The sequence below is a fragment of the Neomonachus schauinslandi genome, chromosome 5 (genome assembly GCF_002201575.2).
Source record: "Neomonachus schauinslandi chromosome 5, ASM220157v2, whole genome shotgun sequence".
NCBI lineage: Eukaryota > Metazoa > Chordata > Mammalia > Carnivora > Phocidae > Neomonachus > Neomonachus schauinslandi.
Window position 1 is genome coordinate 45662557 of NC_058407.1, and position 11635 is coordinate 45674191.

The 11635-nt window shown below is 38.9% G+C and overlaps 1 non-coding gene across 1 annotated transcript; it reads right to left on the minus strand.

Annotated features, from left to right (window-relative positions):
- Positions 1-9289: 9289 nt before the first annotated feature.
- LOC123324953 lies at positions 9290-9395 on the minus strand. Its single transcript, XR_006540130.1, has one exon. It is a non-coding gene; the product is annotated as a U6 spliceosomal RNA (small nuclear RNA).
- Between the last annotated feature and the right edge of the window lie 2240 nt (positions 9396-11635).

Below are 11635 nucleotides of genomic sequence, written 5' to 3' on the forward strand. Positions count from 1 at the left end.
GAATGGATAAACAAGTTTGTGGTATATCCATACAATGGAATATTGTTGGGCTTTCCAAAGAGGTAAAATACTGATGCCTGCTACAATACGGGTGAACCTTGGAAATATTATGCTAAGTGAAAGGCCCTATATAGTATGATTCCATACTGTTCAATTAGCCAACATATAGTACATGTCCAGAAAAGGCAAATCTATAGAGAAAGGAAGTAGGTTAGTGGTTGCTTAGGGCTGAAAGGGGCTAAAGAGGAAATGAGAAGGAAATGCTAATGAGTGCACATTTCTCTTTAAATTTATTTTTATTTTACTTTAAAAAAAGATTTATTTATTTATTTGAGAGAGAGAGGGAGAGTGGGGAGGAGGGGCAGAAGGAGAGGGAGAGAGTCTTAAGCAGGATCCACACTGAGCATGGAGCCCAATGCGGGGCTCAACTTCATGACCCCAAAATCATGACCTGAGCCAAAACCAAGAATTGGACGCTTAACCAACTGTGCCATCTAGGTGCTCCTGAGCACACATTTTTTTGGGGGGGGTGATAAAATGTTCCAAAATTGACCATGGTGATGGTTGCACAACTCTGTGAACGTACTAAAAACCACTGACGTGTATATTTTAAATTGGTGAATGGTGTAATATGTAAATTATATCTCAAGAAAGCCCGTATTAAAAATGCAAATCTCCATGAATGAAGTCACATCCCAAAGCCTTGAGAGGTCAGTTCTTATCTCTGGGTGTGTTTCCTCCTCTGTGTAATGGAATTGATAATAATACCTGATAAAGATGTTGAAGGAATTAATGAAGTAAATGTATGTGAGAATGCCTACACACCATACGACATATATGGTAGAAACAGCTAAATGGGAAACAAGATCTGTGCTTTTCCTTCCGTGGCATAGAATCAGCACAAGGAAACAGTTGCCCAAGCAGAGACTACAGTTTCCATGGCTCTTTGCACCCAGTTATACCATGATCTAGTTCGGACCAATGGTATGTGAGCAGAAGTGATGTGTGCGGTCAAGGTAGTTAAGCAGCTGATATCTATTTCTCCCCCTGTTTCCTCTCCTGCCTGGTTGCTGAGCAAATGATAGGGCATGTGGAGCCATAATCTGGGAGATGTCTGGGTCCTTAAAAACCCCTCTTATGGAAAACCCACCAGCCAGCTGCATATAACACATTGGGTTGATAGTTTCAGTGAAGAATAAGGTTCTATTTGGTTAAAATGTTTTAGTTACAGCAGCCAGTGTTTACCTTCACTAATACAAAAATTTAAGTAGGCCCTCAATAAATTTTTGACAAAAATTAAGACATTTTTAGACATGTTAGTACCTTTGGAGTTTAAAAATGAAAGCCAGTAGAGACTGAGATAAGGAAAATACGGAAATCTGAAAAGTGAGGGACAGGAATGGGTGGGGGAAGCATGTTACTGACTCAATCCCACACAAAATCTTATTGTTTATTCTACCATTCATTGCTCAGTTTTTCTCAAGGGATTGATGCACTTCATTGACTCTCATGGTCATGGAGCAAGGACCACATTAATTCTGAGTTCTCTACACCATTTGCCAGCCCTAGTCTCTCTAGTGAGCCTATATTCTTAAGGAGGGAGACAGACAATAAAAGTAAGAAAATCATAATTGTGCAAGACTGTTGAATCTCAGATCTGTACCTCTGAAACAAATAATGCAATATATGTTAAGAAAATAAAAAAGAAGAAGAAGGTAGCGGGAGGGGAAGAATGAAGCGGGGGAAATCAGAGGGGTAGACGAACCATGAGAGACGATGGACTCTGAAAAACAAACAGGGTTCTAGAGGGGAGGGGGGTGGGAGGATGGGTTAGCCTGGTGGTGGGTATTGAGGAGGGCACATTCTGCATGGAGCACTGGGTGTTATGCACAAACAATGAATCATGGAACACTTCATCTAAAACTAATGATGTAATGTATGGGGATTAACATAAGAATAAAAAAATAAATAAATTTAAAAAAAAAAGTAAGTAAATCATATGATATGTTGGATGGTGATAATTGCCATTGAAATAAACAAGGGAGTGTGGGAGCTCAGGAGTGGTGTTCAGTTTTAAATAAGATGGTCAAGGAATATATTATATGGAAGGTGACATCAGAGCAAAGTCTCAAATATAGTGAAGGAACAAACCATGATCCCAGACAGAGAGACTAGCAGTATAAAGACCCCGAGATAGGAACATGCCAGGTGTGTTCAAGGAACAGAGAGAAGGTGAATGCAGTTGGGGAAGGGTAGGCAAGGGGAAGAATGACAGAAAAGAAGTCAGAGAAATAAAGGGGTGGGATCAGATTGTATGGAAGCCTGGGGACTGGACGAAGAGCATAATGGGGGATCTGGAAGAGTTCAAGACCAGAGATAATTGGCTACTGTTACTGACTTCAGTAGTGAATGCCAGTATAATGCCCCAAAGACAGGTTCATTTTCACCTTAGCAGGTATCAGTTCAGGCACTAGCCAGCAACCTTACAGGAGGAACCAGCAAGAACTCAGATGGTGAATGGGATCCAAGATGTCCCATTCCCCACCCCCTGCTGCCATGAAGTCACATTAGTACCTGTGTACCCCAAGATGACATAGTCTGTAGGAGCAAGAGAGAAGGAGAAAGCTTTAAAGACTGAGCATTTACCAGACACAATCTGGAAGAGACTAAATTTATAATGATAAGAAACTAAAGATGCTACATTTTCTTTGCACATCTTAGTTCTACTGGATTAGTTTTATGGTGTTCCATAGGTCTCTTAAGCTCTGTTTGCTTTCCTTCAATCTTTTTTCTTTCTGTTCCTCATACTTGATAATTTCCATTGTTCTAATCTTCAGATTCACTGATACTTTCTTCTGCCTGTTCAGATCTGCCTTTGAGTCCCTGTAGTCTCCGCCCCCCCTTTTTTTTCTCACTTCAGTTATTGTACTTTTCAGCTCCAGACTTTTTGTTGTTGTTGTTCTTTTTAGACTTTCTATCAGTTGATATTTCCATTTTGCTCACATATCATTTTCTTGACTTTCTCCCCATCTTATTTTAGTTCTTTGAGCATTTGTAAGATAGGAGCTTTAAAGTCTTTGTCTAGGAGATCCGCTATTAAGTCAATAGGGAGAGTGTTGACTTATTGATTTATTTTTTCCTTTAAATGAGCCACACTTTCCTATTATTTGTATGCTTTGTGCTTTTTTTTTTTTTTTTTTTTAAAGATTTTATTTATTTATTTGACAGAGAGACAGCGAGAGAGGGAACACCAGCAGAGAAGTGGGAGAGGGAGAAGCAGGCTTCCCGCCGAGCAGGGAGCCCGATGCGGGGCTCGATCCCAGGACCCTGGGATCATGACCTGAGCCGAAGGCAGACGCTTAACGACTGAGCCACCCAGGCGCCCCTGCTTTGTGCTTTTTTATTGTACGTGGACATACTGGGTAACTCTGGAAATCAGATCCTCACTCTTCCCCAGGGTTTTAGTATTGTCTTTGTTTTTTCTTTGTTTGTTTGTGTTTGATTGTTGTAGGGTGTCTATATGATGAGGATCAAACTGAGGTGTAAACCTAAGGTCTTCTACAGTTTTTCTGAGGTTTTTCTTGAGCATGTGCAGTCACTTTCTAATTTTCTCCAAATATGCAGGTGTTTTTGAATGTCATAGACTTTAATGTCTGGCTCCTGTAAGGAGAAAAAGTGAAAAGTGAAGGCCTGGTTCTTTAAATACCCTAGAAGTCACTTTAGCTGGCAGGGGAGGGGCTTGCAACAACAATGGCCACCCACCTCTTTGTCTGTACTTCTGTGATCAGAAGCAGCAATCAGTGAGCTGAGCACAGATTTCCAATGTTTAGAGGACAGCGTCTTTTTTGCTTAGCCTGGCTCCAGCCAAGTTTGAGCAGGCTCCAGGAACACTGGCAGAGCTGCCTGCCCTAGGACCCAGGGTGGAGGAGGGTTAGTTACTAGGCTAAGAACTGAAATTGACTAAAATTAACCGCAATTCCGCAATTTACCATCCAAGTGGAAACTGCAAGCCTTCAATAGACTTCAGAGTTCCAAAATAGTTACATCAGAGAGATTCTGCCAGTGCAACTGTTATCTGGGTGGAGAGAAAGATCCCTGGTACTTCCTACTCTGCCTTCTTTCCAGAGTCCTCTATTAGTGAATAGAATCTTATGTGTTGAATGGTATGTTAAATTTTATGTGTCATTTTAGTCAGGATTCTTGAGAGAAGCAGAACCAATAGGATATGTATATAAAGAGATTTATTATAAGGAATTGGCTCATGTGATTATGGAGGTTGGTAAGTTTCAAGATCTGTAGGGTGAGCTGGTGAAGCTGGAGACCAAGAGAACAAATGGATGGTGTAGTTCCAGTCTGAAGGCTGGTTGACTCAAGACTCAGGAAAAGCAAATATTTAAGTTCAACTTCAAAGGCGGGAAAAAGCCAAGGTACCAGTATGAAGGCCTTCAGGAAGTACGAATCCTTTCTTACTCAGTGGAGAGTCAGATATTTTGTTGCATTCAGGCTGTCAACTGATTGGATGAGGCCCACTCACATTATGGAGAGCAATCTGCTTTGCTCAGTCTACCAATTTAAATGTTAATCTCACCCAAAAACACCCTCATAGAAACAACAAATAATATTTGCCCAAATATCTGGGTATCCCATGGCCCAGTCAAGTTGACACATAAAATTAGCCTTCACACTTCTAATATAGAAATTATATCTGGAAATAACTAGATGTTGGTCCCTTTAGGGAAGGTTGATAAAAACCTAGCGGCTGCATCTTCTCAGTGTGTTACTCAAATATCTGTTGAATATGCCAAGTATACTACAAGCCCAGCCCTGGACAAAAAATAAGCAGTTTATGATTCTGGTGATGATGATGATGAAGTGTAAGTCATTTAAACACTTGACAGTTATATTTATGGAGCGAGACATTTCCTTTAATGCTATTTTATAGGCAAAAGGGAAAAATCTGCAAACATATTTTGGATAACATACATATTTGTCAGGGTCTTGAGTTACTCCATGTTTGGAGTGTGGGAATACTTTACATTAACATGGAACATTCACACTTTATATAAGCAGGACCAGGGGAAGGTTCAAGATATCTGGAAAACAGACTTTGTATAAAGACGTTCATATTGGAATGATGAGTCTGTCCCAATTTCCTCAGGGAGGAGTTTAGTAAACAAGGCTGATTCAAAGGCAGCCTTTGACATCGTGAAAATTCTTTCAACTGTGGACCTTATTGTTGCGGGAAAATGGGACAGTAAAATCAAGAGTGAATGGCATCTCATATTTTTACTACCTGATTTGGAACTCAAACACTGCTTTCAATGCCAGACCGGGTAACAATGCCTGGACTTGAGAGGGGAGCTGTGGATAGAAATATTAATCAAATTTGCTTTGAGGAAAGCTATCCACCTGGAGCACAAAACATCTGGGAACTTTGTCATGGGCCATTCTGGTCAGTAAATTAAGGGCCAGGTGCTTGGGACATTAGTATTTTGGCAACTACTCTCTCTCCCTTTCCTCCTAATCCAACTCACAGAGTCCTATCTTAGAGTTGAAAGCATATTTGCACTGGCTAGTTTCTCTCCCTTCCAATTCAGAATGTGGGGGCTCATTAGGTCTGGCTGGGCCACATATCTCACCAGGCAGGATAGAGCTGATTTCAAAATGCTGTGAGTGAACATCTTTGGGAATCTTTCTACTTGATCTTTTGAGTAGAGCCATCCTTCTTTTCTCAGTCATACATATGCCATTGGTGCAAATGGTTTCATTCTTTCTTTTACAAGTGTCATTTAAAAATGCAGATGACTCACTCATTTCATGGACTTCTTCATTCAACAAATATTTGTTGGTAATTAAGCACTGTGACAGGCATTGGAGATAAAGGTGATCAAAAACAAGGAAGGACCCAGTCCTTATGGAGCTTATAGTTTAGCAATTTTATTAGTAACTTTCATAATAGTTTATTATTTAGATCTTTTATACTGATATAATCTATCAACAAAAAGAAAACATAAAAGAAATAAAATCTAAGATTCCTCCTCTGCTATCTTCTTTTGGCTTCTTCTATTTTAACAAATTCCTTTTATATTGTCCTATGCCTATTCTTTTACCTTAGTTTCAATCATGGTGTATATTTTGCATTAACTTTTAATGTGTGAATGATCCTAGCAGACTTCTCCATGAATGCTACATCACAAGCATTTTCCCTATCACTATCTGCAAAATTATCATTTCTGTAAATACAGATAGCTTACCATATAATTTCCTTAATTATTCTTTTATTTGAGGGCATTCGGTTGTATAAAATTTATTAGTATATAACATTGTGATAGTTTCTTTTTTCTTCTCTTGAACTTTACCTTAGAAACTAAAGAGCTGAAATTCTATAAATTGGAGTGATGAGATGCTTTTCTTCTGCGTTGAACAAGATGAGAAATAGATGACATACTTTTGGGTCTCTCAGTTTATCTTAGAATTCCAGATGACTAGAAGTGGGAAGCACAAAAACCAACCAAACATTTTGTCACCAGATGCATGATGTAAAGACGTCTTTCTCTTCTTTTATTAAAAATGAAAAATAGAGGGAAATATTCCTATGTATACACATTCACAGGATTACATACATATGAGAAAAGAAACTGAAACCACGGACAGGGTTTTAAAATGTATTTTTCTAGGCTTATATTACATTTAAGTTATCACATTTTTATGTCAGCCTACTGAATTCTGAAGTGTGGGGTCATCATCAAAATGACCATAATCTCTTGTAATATAGAAAGAATTATTTTTGCCCATTCTTATGATAGATCCATCATTGGTGACATTCCTTCCCTTGTCAACCACAGACTGCTTCCTTCTTGTAAAAATAAGCGTGGGCTTACTGGAAGTAACGTTTGTGTCATTTTACTTTTCTTGGTTTGATTTTCCAAAGGGTTATGGATGGGGAGGAGGGACTGATATTCCTACTGGGAGTCCTCATGTGGCTATCATGGGAATGTCTCTAATGAAGGACAAGTCGGATCTAATGAAGAGCAGGATACAGTAAAGCAGTTAAGTCGAGTCTCACATGCTTCTTCTGGATTTCAATTATTCCGGGCAGTCTAGTAGATTCTGAATTACCAGCAGCTGCTAACTTGCTTACTTTCTTGTCTGCCACAGCTGCCACCAGCTGTTCTCTCTTTCTTACCCCATATCCAGATGCAAACAGCTGTTCTCCCTTTCTTTACAACTGTCAACGGTGGCTCATTTTGCCCCAAGCACATGGACACCTGCAGCAAGAGGAATTGTATTTTTCAGTTGTGGCCAGATACTGGACAGCTTTTGAAAGGCTGAATGGAGGAAGGGAAAGAGGGAATGAGAGGTGGTTTGATGTAGAAAGAGCCTGTGTTGTCAGACTAAAAGGAGGATGGGATGCTTCTGGTTGTTTTCAGGGGCTGAGTAAGACAGTGACAACAGATACCCATACTTCTTCCTTACTATGACATTCACTTTGAAAAGCAGAGAATCATCACTAATAAATAAATCCCAGGAAACTGAGCATCAGAGAAGAAATTACGATGGTGCTTTAAGGGTTTGGTCTTCATTCAATTATTTAAGAAGTATTTATGGACACTTCTGTCAAGCACTATTCTAGACACAGAGTAGGTGTTAAATAAATGGGTATGCATTTATGAATACATACTCATACTTATCGGTCTAGTCTCAATGATATCGAAAGAGAACATTTTATTTTTGCTATTTTTAACATTTTAAATGAATTTTTTCTGTTGAAATCAGCCTCTCCTCTACCCCAACCCCCCATCCTTGGGATTGGGGACTTTTGGATTATCTCCTTGACCAAGAAATACTCCTGGTTCTCAGGTCTCTCTCTCTTTGAAGGGACTAGAGAGAGGAAAGTAGAAATGGAGAGGAAGGGCATTCACATTTATTAAGCACTTAATGTGTCCCCAGTACTGTGCATCATCCTTTATATAGGTTATCTCATTTCATCTTCATCAGAAACTTAGGAAATCCATATTATTATTTCCATACAGCTGATAAGGAAACTGAAGTTGGAAGCATGAAGTTACTATGGCTACAAAGCCAGGAAACAATGGAGCTAGGACTGGACAGACTCTTCCACTCCAGAGCATGAGCTCTTTTCACAACAGCCTGCTATTCAGAGAATGTTAATGTGAGTAGTAGAGGATACCGATAGTGATAATTGGGTTCAATGCTGTGATTGTAGAAGTAGGGGTCTAATCCATCCAAAGGCTCCATCTTCAACTGGAAATTGTCCAAACTTCATTCACCATTTTAAGCTGCAGAGCACTGTCTAAATGCTGAAATGAAAGATGAGATACTGAGGACTCATAGATAAAGTTGTTATCACAGAAATAATCTCTACCTCCCCAGGATGTTTTCGGTTAACAGTGGGTTTTGGAAGAATATTTGACCAAAGTCAGGGAGGACCCTCATTTCACACCCTAACTCCATCCATTAGTATCCAAAACAATGTTAGTGATTATCCGTTGGGATACTGAGTGGGAAAAAGCTGGCTAAGGCTCTAAGGAAACTTCCTCTGGTTTAGGGAGCCATTAGGAAAAGCTCCTTATTCTTGTAAAAATTTTCCTGAACTTTCAGGACCGGGTTTCTGCAGCTGGCCAAGAGTCAGCCTCAGTTAGGATCCTGCCAAATTGGGCATCAACAGCTCATTTGGCTTGGGAAAAAAAAAAAGAAATGAGAAACAACTGACGTTTGTATACTTGAAATTATGAGCTGTTTCTCTAACAAAGAGACCAAACACTTTCGGCTTGTTTTACAGTAAACATACACATCGAACAATCTGGTTGGTTAGCAGCAGGCTGTGCATATGTAGGACATATGTGGACACACATGGATGCATCAACTCACATATGTTCACTTAAAAGGACACTGTCAAGTCATTTTATGACTTTTTTTGTTCTCTGGGCTCAATTGTTTATAAAATCTTCTTAGAAGCTTAAAAATACAATTTCTTTCCCTACTGATTTTTGTTCTTTTTTTTTTAAACAAGTATTTTGAATGACACTCAAATAAATGTGACTGGTTTTATTTAATACCAAGTCCTACTTAAACATATACAGCAATACAATGTCCAGTCAGAAACAAAGCACTAACAGTGAGTCAATTCCTTATGAAGAGAGAAATAATCATGTTCTGCCCTTAGAGTAGACATTCCAGAATTGAATAGTACTCACAAGATTATTTTCTGGCACCCCAGTGCTTTTATGTATGTATTTATGCATGCATGTATGTTTGTATGTATTTTTAAACTATGAAACGCTTTACAAATTTGCATGTCATCCTTGTGCAGAGGCCATGTGATCTTCTCTGTATTGTTCTAATTTTAGCATATGTGCTGCCGAATTGAGCACCCAAGTGCTTTTAGTGTTAGAAATCAAATATAGATAATAGTGACCATGGTAAAACCTATTTTTCTCTTTTCTTTAATGTTTTAGCAATATTTTTTCTAGCCTGTTTACTAAGCAAAAATCCCATTAAAATATCCTTGCTTTGGGCAAAAGCTGTGAAGAATCAGGTGAAAATGGCTAAAAAAAAAAAACCTGGAAAGATGCTTGAGATCACAGCCAACCGGGAAAACAAAAAGTTAATTAATGATAAGTTGTCACTTTATATCCATCAAGCAGCAAAAGAAAAAAGCAACAATACACATTGCTAGTGGAGATGTGAGGAAAAGGGCACTGTCATTCACATTTTGCTGGTGGGAATAAGGATTTTAAAGAGCTTTTTTTGGATGTAAATTTAGCAACATTTCCTAAAATTGAAAGTATATGCTTACCCTTCAATCCAGCATTTCCCTGTTGGGGAATTTAACTCATGGAGACAGGAGCTGTACCATACAGGATATAAACACAGGATTTCAACAGCAGGATTGTTTATTGTGGCAAAAAAAAGAAAAAACCAACAAAAAATTGAAACCAAACGAATACCGTTTAATAAGGGACAGTTGTTGAATAAATTAATGTATGTCTATACCATGGAATATTACATAACACATCCCCAAAAAGTGAATTGGAGCAATACTCGTTGCTTAGAAGGATTACCACAAGATACTGTTGAGGGAGAAAAGCAAGATGTGTAGAAGAGTACATTTTATGAGTCCATTTTCTAAATCATTAATCAAAAAAACTTTTATAGGCATACATTTCTCTCTCTAGATATCTCTTTTGTCTATACGCACATTTGTCTAAGGTTAGATGGTGATGGATGTATTCTAGGCTGTTAAGATGGATCGTCTAGAAGGGGTGGGAGGAATTACGGTGGTGGTAGGTAAGGTTACATAAGAAAAGTGTGGTTGAAAGAGGTGGTCACACTTATGTAAATTATATGTGTATATGCATACAAAGGAATTTTTGAAATAATGAGAGATCATTAAAATAACACATATCTCCATAGATGGAGATAAAGGAGGATGTGAAAGTTCTGGAAGAAGTCAGATAATCATGGAAGAAATTGAACTTGAGGGTTGGCTAGACCTTTTAAGAGTCCAAGGTTTCCAGCTTAAGATCAAGAATGGCAGGTTGCATTTCAATCATTTCAGGGTACTAGTGCCACCAAGTGGTGTCTGGAGCAATTGTTGGTGTCATTTTATTACCCTCCCGGTGAAGGAAACTCTTGGCTTACCTGTGCCTTGCATCGAGCGGTCTGTGGGGGGCTCCAGCTCTCCTTGGAATGAAGCACACCCCTGTGAGCCTGGCACTGATGCAAACAGGAAGTATGAGAAGAGATAGGGAGCAAATGGCTTTTGCCCTAGAGTCTGAGCTCCCTTGGTTTTTCCTCTTATCAGGTGCTCTGCTATGCCTGCCATTTACCTGTCAAGTCCCTTAAGGTGTATTTAATATTTTCTAACTACTTAGACTAGTATTACAACCTATCTATCTGACTTCTTTAATGGCCTGGTCTCTTATATAGGCTTTCTCTTTTCATTTCCACCGTCCTAGCTTGGCCTCTTGTTATTTCTTTCCTAGTGCCATAAGAATGTTTTCTTGGGCTTTCTCTCCTCGATGTCTGTCTGGTCCATTCCAGCCCAAACCCACTTCTGTACTAAGCTTCCTGAAGTTATGGTCATTTAACAACACTATTCCAAACCTTTAATTATTTCTCCCTGCCCACCATCAAATTCTGACACCAGAGCACAAGCTTTTAATAGGGTGACTGTATGTCTCAGTTTGCCTGGGATGGTCCCAGGTTACTTCTGTTGTCCCAATGTAATTGTTGTGACTTTATTCACTCTCAGAAGTGCTCTGGTTTGGATAATAGATTATATAGACGTACTAGCTCTTAACTGCTTGGTTCTTCTGCCTGTAATACGTACAATAAGTAAGCTAACAGAAGAATGTCTAAAGTTTGTGGCAGATGGAGGAATCAGATCTGGGTAGAGAGCGTATCTTTTTTCTTCAAATGTTAAAAAGCTAAATATAAATTACTTGGTATTTATTACCTTATTTAAAATTTATCTTCTTTGTCATTTCAGTGACAAGTAGAATTTTTTGCTTGAACTCGAGGAAGAAAATCTATGTTTGTAGTTTTCGTGTAGCTCTCTTGGCTTTTCACAGACTCTCAAGAGTGGTTCCATTTGGGGCCTGATGAATGT